This window comes from Herpailurus yagouaroundi, unplaced genomic scaffold (genome assembly GCF_014898765.1).
Source record: "Herpailurus yagouaroundi ecotype Mexico unplaced genomic scaffold, PumYag 185, whole genome shotgun sequence".
Lineage (NCBI taxonomy): Eukaryota > Metazoa > Chordata > Mammalia > Carnivora > Felidae > Herpailurus > Herpailurus yagouaroundi.
In genome coordinates, this window is record NW_024412416.1 from 1,130,921 (window position 1) to 1,145,773 (window position 14,853).

General features: G+C 55.5%; 1 long non-coding RNA gene across 1 annotated transcript; it reads right to left on the bottom strand.

The window, feature by feature from the left end:
* Positions 1 to 7,262: 7,262 nt before the first annotated feature.
* LOC121042269 (uncharacterized) lies at positions 7,263 to 14,604 on the bottom strand. The gene is made up of 2 exons (XR_005796059.1): positions 13,178 to 14,604; positions 7,263 to 7,563 (listed from the first exon to the last, which is right to left on the bottom strand). It is a non-coding gene; the product is annotated as an uncharacterized LOC121042269 (long non-coding RNA).
* Positions 14,605 to 14,853: the final 249 nt, after the last annotated feature.

Sequence of the window (14,853 nt, forward strand, 5' to 3'; positions counted from 1 at the left end):
AAATGTCCTGAAAGGCAAGATCAGGTCCCACTACCGGATCTGTCCCCAAACCCGGACGGGACTCGGCACCTGGAAGCCGTTCCCGCAGCATCAGTTGGAGGGATTAACGGGATGGAGGCAAGGTATGAGTAAGGAGCTTTTCAGAAGGTTCTGGGTTTCAGAGGGAAAGACCGCGGCTGGAAGGGAGCTCGAGGGCAGACATGTCCGTCGGAATCAGTGAGTGATATCCGAGACTGTCGCCTCGTGCCGCACCGGGGCACACGGCTCAGGGGCAGGAGCAGACGTGCGCCCGGTTCCCGAGGGCGACAGACACGAGCGAACAGACAGTGTCCTGTGGCAGGTGCTGGTGGGAGGGTCAGAGCACGGAGCCCAGGGCACTCACCGGGCGTCATAGTCAGCATCCTGCCCTTTCAGGAGGAACAGGACGGAGAGACCCGGGGAATCCGAGCACGTCCTCTGGTGGCACAGTGTCTGTGTGGGGGCAGGCTGTGAGGACAGCATGCGGGTACCAGGAGAGGGCCTGTGTTGGGCCACCGAGTTTGAGTGTTGTTCACTAGGTGATGGGAGCCCCTGACGGTTACTGAGCGAGAGCGTCCCCAGCCGAGCACTCTGGTGGATGCAGCTGGGTCCTGTGGGCAACATGGCCCACGTTCAAGCTCATCCACAGTCATCGGACCAAAGAGCCGCGTGCTTGGAAGAAACCTCGGGTCACACACACCATTCGGGGAGGGCATCTCGTGTTGCCCGTGTGGCAGCCTCCTGCCTGAGGGGCGTCGGGCTGGTTGCAGGGACAGAGGCCACGTCCCCGGCCACCCGGAACGCTGGGAAGCTCTCTCTTACGTCGAGTCAGACTCCGTGCACGTAACAACTGTGCACGCGGCACAAAGGCCCAGGACAGACCCCGCGGCCGACAAACGAGGCGGCTAGCCGTCCCTGGCTATCCCCCGGGGACGACGGTTTTGGTTCCTGCGATGGTTGGCTTAATGTGTCACCTGGACTGGGCCTGGGGGCCCAGACATTTGGTCAGGCGTGATGCTGGGTGTGTCCGGGGGGGTGTTTTGGGTGGTCAGAATTTGAATCGGCAGCCCCAGGGCCCCAGTCTTCTTGCCTGACTGACTGGAGTCGGGACTCCGGGGCCCTGCCTTCAGAGTCCAGCATAAACATGGGTTCCTCTCGGGTCTTGGGCCCGGCAGCGTCTCCCCCCAGGACTGCCGGGTCCCCAGCTTGCTGGCTGCACACCCTGAGATGCCTTCGCCGCCCTAATCCCACGAGCTGATCCCGTAGGGGAGGTGTCTTTGTATTATAAACACGGGCGTGAATGTCTCTCTCCCGTCGGTTCTGCTTCTCTGAAGAGCCTGACCGACCCGGTTTCCCCGCAGACCTGCCCGTCGGTGCCCTTCACAAAGCGGGGTGTCGGAAGTGGCCGACGTGGCTCAGGTGCTGTGACCCCGCAGAGGGTACAAGTCCCTCTTCCCTTATTCTGAATTGCACCTCTTTACTGAGGTCACAGTGCGACCGACCCCCCGATCCCCACTGTCTCTGAGGAAGCTCAGAGGGGGCAGGAGTTGGTTCCACGTCACACAGTAACGGAAATGACACGGATGGAACTCTGAGCATCTGTTGTGCGAGTGACACGTGCTGGACGTCAAGCCTGGGCGTCCACAGGACTCCACACCTGCTCTGGCCCATACTGGACATCTCACTCACCAGGTCCTTTGGTAAGTCGCCCCACCGGTCCCAGCAGGAGCCCCTCGGGATGGACGACGGCCCTTCTCCCACCCCGGCCACCTTCCCGCAACCCAGCGAGGGTCAGCAATGACCTTGCGCTAACGGCGTTCTGCAGGCCGGAAGACCACATGTGCACGTGAGTCAGCGTCAGACGATGTCGGGACCGTCCGCTCCCAGACGGCACGCCGTGCACCCTCGCGCCGCGGGGCCTCCCCGACCCGACCCTGCACCCACCCACTCACTGCAGGGTCAGCCCCGCCTCTCCGTGCATCTCCCACACCTGCACTGTGCACCTGTCACGGCAGACCCAGCTTTAGGGCTTCACGTGTTTTTATACGGTGGCAATACGCAGGTCAGGCTCGGGCCAGCTTTTATAATTTTGTCATTAGCAACTTCGTCACCCAGAATGATCACACCGGCAGCAACTGCAAACAGCAAGGGCCACGAGTACTGGTCCCTCCGAGGTCCCCCTGCCCTTCAGGGAGGCCGAGACCCGGCTTCCTAACCACTGGGGGAAACCGTGTTCGTAACTGATGACCGGAAAATCTCAACTTCTGTTCTCTCCTTGACAATGGAAACGGTGCTCCATCTTGGCAGTTTTCTCTAGGCCCTCCTGCCATCGGCTCATCCCGACGCAGACCACGGGGACTGGCGGTGCGGACCCTCCCCCGGCCCCCGTCTCCCAAGCGCGCAGCGCTCGCGGGGAGAACGCCGTGCGGGGCTCAGGCCGGTGTCAGAGCCCGTGCAGGCAGATGAACTAACAAGACGGGACTGTCCTCCGCTCCCATCCCGTCACTCTGTTTTTACGCAAGGAAAGAACAGAGGACATGCCCCAGATCTAGAGGTGATCCTGTAGAGATGCTCGGGGCTGGGGTCTGCCCTCAGCCGTGACCTTGCAAAACCAGTCTCCTCCGCTGGACCTCGGTTTCTCCACTAAAAAACAGACAAGGGCAACCATAACCCGCCCGAGACGAGTTGCCGTGAGAATCAGGGAGCCCCCTCTGACCCTCGGTCCCACACTGCCTTCACAGGGTTCCTGCAGATATTTTAAGGCGGCCGGGAATTCTACGTGACATCACACACATCTCTAAGGAGACTCGGAGGTCCCCCGTGAGCCTCCTACGCTCTGGTCATCAGGCTCGGGGAGGGAAACACCATTATTTTACAGCGTCCCCAAAGAACAGAGCTCCCAAAATGTGTACTTCTGCAGACCTCACCCAACGATGCCCTCAGGTCTGTCCCCGGACTGAGGGGTCTCGTGCGCGCACCCAGGCAGGGCGTAGGTGAACGTCCGCGCGACCTCTTTGTGCTCACGGGGTCTGGTCTCCAAGTCCCCACAGGGCAGACGTACAGAGCCGGTCCCCAGGTGCCAGGAGGAGTAAAGGCAGAAGCCAGAGCGCCAGCGGGGGACCGCCGTCCAGGGGGTGGTAGCTGACGTACTAACACACAGAAAACCGATTTGTAACCCGCGAGGGTAAAGCCTGCTGCCCGCGTTTGTGAACGAATGTCCAATTGTACACGGACCTCTTCATCACGCAAGCAATACCGCGATACCCTCCCCTTCTGGGAGGTGAGCGGGACCCGCTCAGGGCACCCGCGGACTCGCCCCACCGTGGGTCCGCGGCTGCACATCCCCCAGGACCGTTTCTCTTGCTTTCACGTAACTACAGGCAGAATCGACAGACGCACAAATGGTACCTTGTATCGGTCACTGGCGTCTGCACGGACGCTTCCTTCTACAGCTCGGCGTCGCTCGGTGAAACGACCCGCCTCCATCCCATCCCTTCCGAGCTTTCTGTTCTGAGCAGGACCCCGGGAACGTCTGTGCCCACGAGGGCGCACGGCCCTTCGGAAGCGGCTGTACTATGTCACAGTCCCGCGATTTCCGGGTTTAGTACCAACACTCTGTGTTTCCCAGCCCTTCCGGTATCTCCTTGTTTGAAGTTGTATCTCTTTGGTTAGGAGAGACCCGGGCATCTCTTCACGCGTGTTTTCTCTTATCTCCTGTGCGTATTACATGATCATTCTTACATTGGGTTATTTGTGGGGTTTCTTCCTCAATTATTTTTAGGAATACTCATTTTTGTTTCGTAATATCTGCTGCAGATGTATTCTCCCAGGTTGCAGACATTAATCCCATTTTCCCCTTAATATTGTATTTTTTTATTTTACCCCTTAATATTTTAGTGTGTTTTTCCTAAGAATAAGGATATCCCTGGGGCGCCTGGGTGGCGCAGTCGGTTAAGCGTCCGACTTCAGCCAGGTCACGATCTCGCGGTCCGTGAGTTCGAGCCCCGCGTCAGGCTCTGGGCTGATGGCTCAGAGCCTGCAGCCTGTTTCCGATTCTGTGTCTCCCTCTCTCTCTGCCCCTCCCCCGTTCGTGCTCTGTCTCTCTCTGTCCCAAAAATAAATAAACGTTGAAAAAAAAAAATTAAAAAAAAAAAAAAGAATAAGGATATCCCTTTATGTAACCAAAATATTGATATTAAATTCAAAACATTTTACACTGAGGCTGTAATTTCACCTAATCTACCACCCACGTTCCAATTATTTTCTTGTCCCAATACTGTTCTTTAAAAAAAAAAAAAAGAATTAATTAATTTTGAGAGAGAGAGAGAATGAGCAGGGGAGGGGCAGAGAGAGAGAATCTTTTTTTTTTTTTAAATATGAAATTCATTTTCAAATTGGTTTCCATACAACACCCAGGGCTCATCCCAACAGGTGCCTTCCTCAATGCCCATCCCCCACCCTCCCTTCCCTCCCACCCCCATCAACCCTCAGTTTGTTCTGTTTTTAAGAGTCTCTTATCTCAAGCAGGCTCCGGGCTCAGAGTCGAGCCTGATGCAGGGCTTGACCCCAGGTGAGGTCCCAAGTGACATCATGACCTGAGCTGAAATCAAGTGTCAGACGCTCAACCGACTCAGCCACCCAGTATTGTTTCCCTCCAGTGCGTGGGGTCAAGGCTTCACAAACACCGGGCTCCGCGGGCCCCAAACACACCAGGCTCGTCCTCTCACCGTCAACAAAATCCGAAGGCGGAGAGACGAGTGGGGGTGAGACAGGGAAGAGGTTTATTTCCGGAGGCCGGCACCGGGAAGATGGCAGACCAGCGTCTCAAAGACTGTGTCCAAAGCGCAGAACCACCTCTAGGTTTATCGGAGGAGACGTGGGCAAAGGTGGGGGGCCCGTGCAGGTGGGCGGGGAAGGTCAGGCGGGTCCCTGTCCTGGGGTCCATCTCGGGGAGGCCCTCATTGCTCGAGGGGTCATTTCTGTCCCCGTCACGGGGTGCCTTGCCCTCGGGGTCTCCCACCTGAGCCCAGAGACCCGCTGGAGCGCCGGACCGTGTGAGGTCAGGGTGGGGCCGCCGATGCCCACTTTCAGCACAGCCCTGGTTCCCAGCGTCCGTCACCCCGGACCCGTTCCTTCCACAGCCTTCCTTCGTCCACTGACAATCCTGAGACGTGGGGCCCGATATTCCATAGCGCGTTCCTCTGGTGGGTTCGGTCTGGGGCTTGCTCACGCCTGGATTCAAGTTTTGCGTGACCCTCTGTTTTTCCCGGGGCCTCACGCCTGGAGGCCCAAGATGTCCTTCTGATGCTCTGGTGACAGCGATTCTGACCCTGGACCAGGGGGTGATCAACATGGTCACCGTTTCCCTTGACCCTCATCAGAACGAGCCCCTAGTTCATTAGTGGTTCTTGCCCGGACCTGTCTTCACTCTGACGCTCACACGTCTTGTACACTCGCCAGATAGCTCTCCACCCGAACGGAGAGCCCTCTCCTCCCTTCCCGCGTCCATTTCTCCGCTCACTTGTTGCCTATCCCCGCCCTCTCTCTTCCCCCATCCACCTACCGAATGGATTCAGGGATTCCCGTGGCATTGCTGACTCATAATCCACCGCTGACCGTATCGGTCTCCCGTGGCTGCTGTAACCGACTACCACATCTGTTCTCTCACGCAGGTCGGAAGTCCACAGTCGGTTCTCCAAGCCCCATGAAGGTGCTGGTGGGGCCACACGCCACCTGGAGGCCCCCGGGGGAGGGCCCTTCCTTACCCTTTCCTGCTTCCAGAGCCCCGTTCCTCGCATTCGCCCACTCCTGTCCCCGTCCTCGACCTTCAGAGCCAGCAGGGCGGCACCCGGCTCCGGTCCATAGATGGTCTACTTCTTCTCCGTGTTCAGATCTCTCTCTGCCCTTTAATCACATCTGCCAATCCCTTCCACCATATAAAGTGACGTTCATAGGCAGTAGGGTTTAGGACCCCCGTGTCTGTGGAGGCCATCATTTAGCGGTCCCACTTCTCTTGTGCTCAAAGTTTGGTGCTCACCTTATCCCAGCTTTGGCCAGTGGGGTCCCCTGCAAGCCTGTTCCTTCCTCCTAGTGACCGGCCACCATCATATCACTCATTTATTCATTGGAACTTTCCGGCACAAGGTATCTCAGAACCATGTTGCCCATTCTCTTCCTGCCCTAGAGCCAGGCACCGTCCAAGAGACCTACTTCCATCTAGTGGGAATGACATCTGGGGACCATACTCCCCGGTCCTGTCCGCGGACAGACCTTGGAAATATGTACCTATTTACACGGGGTATTAATCTCTTTCTTTCCCCGTTCTGCATCTCCCTACTTCCACGGCGAGAACTGGGTCCCCGCAAAGTCCCCACGGCGTTCACTCGCTCTGTGCTGCAACAGACCTGTGGTTTCAGACCCCCCACAGCCAGCGTTCTGAGACGATCCTGGTGGAGTCCAGGCTTACTGTCCCTTTGCTTGTCTGGGCCGAGGGTCCACAGCCACAGCCACGGCATGGACTTCAACGTTGACCTGCGTTGGTTCGGTCTCCCCTGCCTCCGTGTGTTTATTCGTTTGAAATAGACTCATTGTTTTAATTTTCCCATTTGGTTTTAGGTTGCCTTTTCTTCCCGGCTCATTGATCCTTCAGATGAAATTTGCCGGGTTATCTTTCCATCAGTTGCTGCTTCCCTGGGAAGGATGTGGGTGCACAGTGTCCCCCGAGCTCCTGAATATGCAAATCTGTCCTCTTACACACCTTGACAGCGGGACCGGGTCTAAAACTTGCGCCTCCTTCTACTTTTCCTTGAGTTTCCTGAAAATATGGCCCCACGCTTACCTCTCTTGTACATTTCCCCTCGAGAAGTGTCTTGCCTGCCTGGTTTGTTACCCTGTGAATAGTCCGATCTTGCTGATTGGAGACCCCGAGGATTATTTTTCTTCGTCTTTAAGTCCTAATGGTTTTAATCGTGGTCTTGGACCTTTGTTAATATTATTATTCTTTATTTAATAATAATTAAATTATTTTAATTTAATACTATTTTTTAATATTAATACCAATTAAATGCTAAACTTAATACTAATTAAATACTAATTTGATCCTATTATTTAATAGTGATCTTGGACTTGACCACTCCGGGTAAAATTTCCAGAGCACGCAGTAGTGCCTTTCAATGCGCGGGTGTGCGTTTTCTCTCACATCCGCAAAGTTTTCTTGGATTAAGGTCTTGAATATTAATGCTGTCCCGCTGTGTTTCTTCTTCTGGGACTCGTACTGACTTCCATTTCAATAACTCGCTCTCTGCTCCGTTTTTACTTCCTTCTTTAACTCAATTTCATTCTCTTGGCTACTTTTGTGCCTTGTCTTCAAGGCCCCTTATTAAAATTTAATTTGGCTCTTTTTCCCTTGGGCATGTTATGATTTATTTATCTTTTATTTTGAGGTGGTTTTGCCTTTTTATGCCATTTCTTTCCTGCATTCGCATTGCTTCTGTGTCTTCCTCTCCCTTACATTTCTGTTCTTAATCTTCGAGTTTCTTTCTTTTTCTTTTTTTTTTTTTTTTGAGTCAGAGAAAGAGAAGAGACAGAGCATGAGTGGGAGAGGGGCAGAGAGAGAATCCTAAGCAGGCTCCACACCCAGCACAGAGTCTGACTCAGGGCTTGAACCCAAGACCCTGAGATCACAACCTGAGCCGAAATCAGGAGTCAGACGCTTAAATGACCGAGCGACCCAGGTGCCCCTAAACTTCTATTTCTATGTGTTGTTCAGTGACTCCAAATGCTAGTTCGAGGATATCTGATTTGGTCTAAAGTGCATCACCTTACAGTCGTACTTGGCCTCGCGGTCTTGTGCGAAAAGAATGCTCCCAGGCTAAAATGTTATGATTCACATTTTAAATTTTCTTTTCAAGGCAGTTTGGGATAGAGTTGGCTGCCTTTCTTCTATAGGAGAAATTCTATACAAGAGTTCTATGGGTCGGATTCCCAGGCAAATGCACGGTAGCCCCTGATGCTGACGGGGGAGGTTGGTGGGGTTGAGGTGGGTTGTTCTTTCCCTCCTAAGGGGTCTCTGAATTCTGCCTCTGACTTCCTCCCTCCCTTTGATGCCAGACCCCCGGGGACATCGCTCCTTCTCGGTGGAGTTTACCTCGTCCAGAGGCTGCTGCCTTCCTCGGGCTGCCCGCGTCGGTCCTGCGGCCGGAGCCGTGAACACGAACCCAGAACCGCGTTCCGTGCTTCGTGTTAGGGCCAGCCTTTCCCTTCCGGAGGTGACATCCTCTGCTCACTTCCCATCCCAGTCTCCCCGGCCCTCCCGCCCCCGCTGTCCACGCTCTCAGATCCGCGGTGGCCGTGGGGACTCCGGCGACTCCATATTTGTCGCTGTCCTTACGGGAGACCTGATGTTCGTGGCGTTCTCTCTTTCTTGGAAATGCCGACAGCACGAGTCAGGAGCTGCTTTTTTGTCCTCAAATCCCCGTTTCTGCACGAGTCCACTTCTGTTCCGTCAGTCCACGTGGAGCACAGGACCACGCTTTTTATTTACTGTACTCTTAGATGTTTGGGAAGCTGGAAAGCTCACTCTTCTCCCTTTGATCTTTGTCAGAAATACCGTGGCCGCTCTTGCGGAATCAGTGCTCCTTGTCAACCTTGAAATCAGTGCTCCACACTAATTACAAAAATTTTGAGAGTGCCTGATACATAATAGGTGACTTATAACCTGCCTCACAGAGAAAGGAGCTGGCAGCCGAAGCCGTTAGCTTCGCGGACTCCCCCTCCCTTCCGCGGTTAACCGCAGCCTCTTCCTGTCTCCTTACAATGAAGAACCTTCTCTCCCCCCCCCCCCCCCGTGTAAGGCTCACCCCTGCACCCCTGCTCTGGACCCGGATCTTTTTATTTTGATTTATGTATTTATTTTTACAGCCCCACGGGCTCAGCACACGTGGCCACCACCTTGGACCACAGCTCCCGCGTTTTGTCACCCAGCCTCTCCCCCCTGCCCCTCCCCATCGTGAAGCAGACGTGGGTCCCCTCCCCGGCTGGCTCTCGCCAGCGTCTCCCGGCTCCTCTCAGCCTTCTCTCCTTGTCCATCCTGCTCTGGCCACTCCGGAGCCACATCCAGGCCCCACGCACATGCATCTTCCTTCGTCTTGGGCCCTGCAAACCTGACCCCTTTCCCCGCATTGCCGCAGGCTCCTCCAGCCCCCGGAACCACGCCTGACCTTCAGAACCTGGCTCAGATGCCCTACCCCTGAAGTTTGGTGGGTGCCCCCGCAAGGCCCTCCATCACCCCATCTGCTGCCCCAAGTCGCCCCAGGGCACTTGCCGGGGCACTGTCCCCCACCGGCCTGGGAGCTGCCAGGAGGCAGGGGCTGCGGTCACCTGGGAAGACCGGTCCCCATCACGGTCCCGGCACACGGTCGATGCCGACTTCCCGCTGGATTCCCGTCCTCCTTCCCTGCGAAGAAGGAAGCCTTTGGGACAACAGCAAGCGAGGGAGGACCCGATCCCAACAGCCACCGTCTACCCGCCAGCAGGAGCTCGCGGATCCTCCGTTCGCCTCTCTTTCCGGCGGTGACAGCAGAAACCAGGACAGGAGGCAACACGGAGGCGAAGCACTTGACTCGCGGGGGCGCCCCCAGGGTCACCCCCCGACGGAGCTGGACAGGTCACCTGTCACCCCCATTCATCACTCTGTCCTCACCTCGCATGTGCCTTTCTCATCAGCATGGAAAGGATTTCCTCCTTTTCCAGGGCGACCGGGACTCCTACGAGCCCATGTCAACCTTTACCAGAATCTTCCCTCTACTGGGCCAAACATCATCATGTCCTTCCTCTTGGGGCCCAGAGAACAGTTTTGCTGCTGGTCTCCTCGGGGCCCCATCAATCTTCTTGCCTTATCTGGCGATGCTGGGGCCTTAGTTAATTTCAGTACGACAGATTGTCCCGATCAACAACCTCCTCGAGAATGAACACTCAATTACAGAACGAATGGAGCTCTGTCCGTTGTGGGTTCATCCTTCGTCCCCACCGGGGCTTTGGCCATCTGGAAAGCCGGGCCCGCTTCCTGTTTCCCATGACGACACAAGTCAGTAAGGTAGCCCAGACAATGGCAGATTGTGAAATTATGAGAATTAATAAATCGTCTGGGAAATAATCACATGAAGTTCTAGAATTGCAAAACTTGATTTCAATCACCCCAAAGGAGAAAAACCATCCGGAAGTGAACGTTTCGTCTCCCAAACTCCTATTTTACAATGAATTTGAATCAGAATTTCTGGGGTGGTGTGTGTGTGTGTGTGTGTGTGTGTGTGTGTGTGTGTGTTTTAGCTGAAGGTGCCTCTGTGGAGGGGGTGTGGGAACAGGTATCAGCTAGGGGTCCTGGAGGGCCATGTGAGGTGACGTGGGAGGAGCCAGCCACACAGCCCTCGGGGAAGGGCATTGTGGGAAGTGAGAGGAACGCGTCCTCGGGGCTGGCAAACAGGAAGGGGGCCATATGGGAAACAGACTAAAACAAACAGAAATGAATAGACACTTACGTTGTTCCTCAAATACACCATTCACGACCCTTCCTTTCCATACGGTTCCAATCACTTTATGGCTTGACTCTTCTCAGCACTGGCCAGCACGGCCCAGGTGGACCCAGCTAGATGCCACCTGTCACTCAATCATCCTCATCATGGGACCCTCCGGGGAGGATGGCAGGGACTCTCCCCACGACCCTCCCTGCCTGCCCCCCTCCACAACAGCACCCGGACCCCCTCCCTTCATACATCTCATTGAGGGGCTACGAGGCAGTGGCCAAAGAGTGGCTTGCGAGGAAGACGAAGTGCTTGGCTTTGCACAAAGTCCTCAGGGTCTTTGCCCCCCGGGCTCTCTGGGTCCCAGGTGGGGGCCCTCTCGTGTTCTCACGCCAACCCCTTCCTCTAGCCAGTCGGCCCGGATGTTCGTAAAGCCAACGCGACAAGAGACCCAAACGGCCTGCTGTCCGAGGGCCTCCAGGTCGGCCCCCAGCCTCGTCGCCGTAGGCCCCAGGGCCCCGTGGTGGAGCCTGACCTGTCGCAGCATGAGAAGGCCCAGCCGCAGAGAAGGGAGCAGCCGCTGGGCACAAGGCTACTGCCGTGGTGAGTACTTTGGTCTCCTTGCTCCCTCGTCCTTCCTGGAGGCCTCAGCCCCGGGCTCTGACTCTCCGCCACGGCCTGGCCATCAGGAGGCGAGGAGCCGGGTGATGGCAGGCAGGTGCTTCGGTCAGTAACTGTGGAGGGGCCCCGGCGGGTGACAGAGTTCCCTCCTCCCACTGCGGGGGGGGGGGGTACAGAAAGAAGCCGGTCCAAGCCGGCAGCTGTTATTTACACGTCTGAGTCCCGTGCGAGGGCGGGAGTGTCGCAACAGTCCAGATGACTCAGGAGAGGAAAGAAATGAGGCCTTCGACAAAGCTGGGTACTATCTTTGTAAAACCCGATGCCTCTGCTAAAAATAGACCCCAGCACCCAGTGCTGGTTCCTGATGGGAGGACGACACAGATAATGAAGTTATTTCACGTCTGTCTTTCGCCCGGGCTGCCGGCCCACCTGTCTGCCACCTCGGTGAGCATCTCAATTTCCCAGCGGCTGCTTTCGACAAAATATTCCAGAAGCTGCATGCTGCTCTAGTCCCGCCTCCCCACTACTGCTGCTGCTGTTCACCTTAGCTCTGGCATCTGAGGGCAAGGGAGCAAAACGGAGTTTAATGCTCACTGCCAGTCCCACCCTTTCTGAACCCAAGAAACCACTTGGGCGGTTGACGGCTCGGATGGGAATGTCGAGTTTCCATGTCTAGGAGATGTGTTTGGAATGTGTCTCGCTCGTGGCGAGGGACGTCGTGCATGCGGAATGACTGACTTTCTGCGCCAAACCATTCGACCTGAATTTTTATGATTATGGTCTGAGATCAACCAACCCCACAAGATGAGGGGGAAACTCCACATGACTTTAAATAAATATCAATTCTTACCGCACGTGAAATACACTAACTGGCATCAATGAGCAAAGAAGACAAAACATGAGTTGTTTTTTTAAATCATATGGTGAAAGTGTAGGAAGGGTGTGGAAAAAGGTGGCTGGGAGCTGCCCGTGGGGAAGACCGGAATTGATGACCAATGCCGTCGCGCATGGAGCCTCCTCAGCCTCTCCACCCACCCGCGGGGCTGTCTCTCCTGCTGGCTGGTGGGACGGGGTGGGAAAGGGGGAAGCTAGCAGCTGGAAGTCCACATTCACACCTCTGTGCATAGATGGAGGACTAAGGGAAAAAGGGGCTGCTCTTCTCCAGCTCAGATTGGGACAAAATCTCAGGGCAGGACTGTGATTGGCCTGCCTTGAACCGCTTGCCCACCCATTGGACCAACTGTTCAAGGAGCGGGGGATGCCATTGGCTCAGCTTGGCAGCGGTGGGTGGGGCTCTGCGGCTGCAGGAGGTGCAATACCCCACATGACCGCTGGGGGGCTTGAGAGTCAACAGCGCCTGCAGCCCAGGTTGGTCCCACGTGGCCTCCATTTAGGTGTGCCCGAGAGGCTACTCAAAGGTGGGTCTCCGGGTTGAGGCCCCCCGGGAGCTTGAGGGTGTATAAAATCGGCTTCAGTTTGGAACGGCCCCACCCACTTCCTGGCAGGGAGAAGAAGGAGCTAGTGCTCTAGGGAGATGCACTTTTTAGGGAAGCAAAGGTTCCTCTCTAGGGAAATGGTTTTGCAGGCTGTAAAAATTTCACAAGGTCACACAATATATTCTAAGAAAGGCACAATGAGAATTACATCCTTCGGCTCCATAGTGGAGGGAAAGAGGGGCTGTGCCTTGTAGACGGAGTGGAGTCAGGCTGAAATAAATACGCGGTTCCTGGGACTGGGGAGGGGTGGGCTTTAGAAGAACCATCCACGAGCTGAAGCAGTTCTCTTCCATTTCACACCCTTTAAGTTGGGGGATGCTTTTTTATGATAATACCCAACCTCGGTGGGGTTCCAGGGAAGCAGGTACACGAGCAGGGGGCCCAGGGGACGGTGGGTCAGAAAGCGACTTGATAATATGCACTTGCAGCCACTAAAGCACTTGGCTTTTCCGACCCTGCGATCTCTGTTCGTGGAATTTCTCCTTAGGAACCCAAACGAAAATAAGGCAAAATGAAGATGCTCACCAAGCTCTAACTCCTACCAGAGAATTCCAAGGGCCAGGGTTGTGTTTTATTTATTACCGTGTCCCCGGTGCAGTCTCTATCGGGCCTGACACAGAGCTGGCGCTCCGCAATCTGTTAAAACAGTAAGTGAAAACGCACGCCCGCAAGAGGGTCATTTCTACACTAATCACGTAGGATCGTTTCAGTGTGAGAGGACGTTGTCCTCTGAATAAGAACTATGAAAACGCTACTACAGAGTGGGAGACGGCAACAAGAAGACAAGCAATTATTTGTCGCTTTCTAGACACTGAATTCCCTACCATACAGTCCCTTAATATGTGCGCACTAACATGTTTTAAAACAATCGATGTGTTTGCGAAACGCGCTCTCGTGGCAGAACGGCCAACGGCACCAAACATGTGACGGGTGACGCGTGGCCGACAGGCACGTGGGAGGCTTCGACACAATACGAGCCAAGAAAGACGTTTTCTGGTTACGATATTGTGATTCATAATGAGAAAGCTGTATTTGGTCCTCGTCCCTGTTCCTGGCACACAGCTCTTAAACCCGCGTCACCTCCCAACTGATCAGAGCACCAGGAACCGCTGTTCTGATACCTGGTCTTGACCCTGGTTCCCGACACGCGCTCCTAGATCCTTTGTTCTAACGAGGCGATGCTAGGTGGCTCCCGGGCGGGGGCTGGACGCGGGAAAGACCCAGCTGCCGTCAGAAGCCCGGAACATTCAGTTCGCCCAGCCCGTTCTCCAGAGTGAGGGGCTGGAAAAGGGTCCCTCAAATGATGATCACGTCCACATGGTGAAGCCTCCGTAAAAGTCCCAAAAGCAGAGGCCGGTGAACACGGGCGCGTGGGGGGCGCTGGCAGAGGGGTGCCCCTGGGGAGGGGCGGGAGCTCGGCACCCCTCCCCGTACCTCGCCCTACGCCCCTCCCATCTGAGTTCACGGCCTCCTTCATCCTGTCCTCGTATGACAAACGGGTGAGCAGCGACGCTCTGAGCTCCGTGGGCCCCTCCAGCAAATTATGGAACTCGAGAGGGGGGCGTGGGAGCCTCCCATCCGGAGCAGGTAGGTCAGAAGCGCAAGAGACAGCCTGGCCTTGTGACTGGTGTCTGAGGTGGGGACAGTCTCCGGGTGGATGGCGTCACAAGTGACTTACACTGCAGGACACCTGGCTGGTGCCGCAGAATTTCTTGGTGTGGGGAAAACCCTACCCCCCTGGGGCGCAGCATGTGCGCAGCACTGTGCTCCGAGTCGTGTAGGAGGAACGTGGGTGTGATCGGCACACTCACCCACGAGGCGTCTGTACAAGAATGGCTGCATGATTGGGAAGGCCCGGTAGAAAAGGAGAACGTGGGGACCCTGTGTAAAAAAAATTACCTGGGGCACCTGGGGGCTCAGTCGGTTCAGCGTCCGACTTTGGCTCGAGTCATAATATCACGGGTCGTGGGTTCGAGCCCCGCGTCGGGCTCTGTGCTGACAGCTCGGAGCCCGGAGCCTGTTTCAGATTCTGCGTCTCCCTCTCTCTGACCCTCCCCTGCTCGCGCGCTGTCTCTCTCTCTCGAAAAATAAACAAACATTAAAAAAAATTTGTTTTAACTACCATGAATTTCAAGACGGCAGTAGCAGAGCGTTATGTGGGGTCCTTTTGACCTTCTGAGGGTGACTTTGCCGCTGTGCAG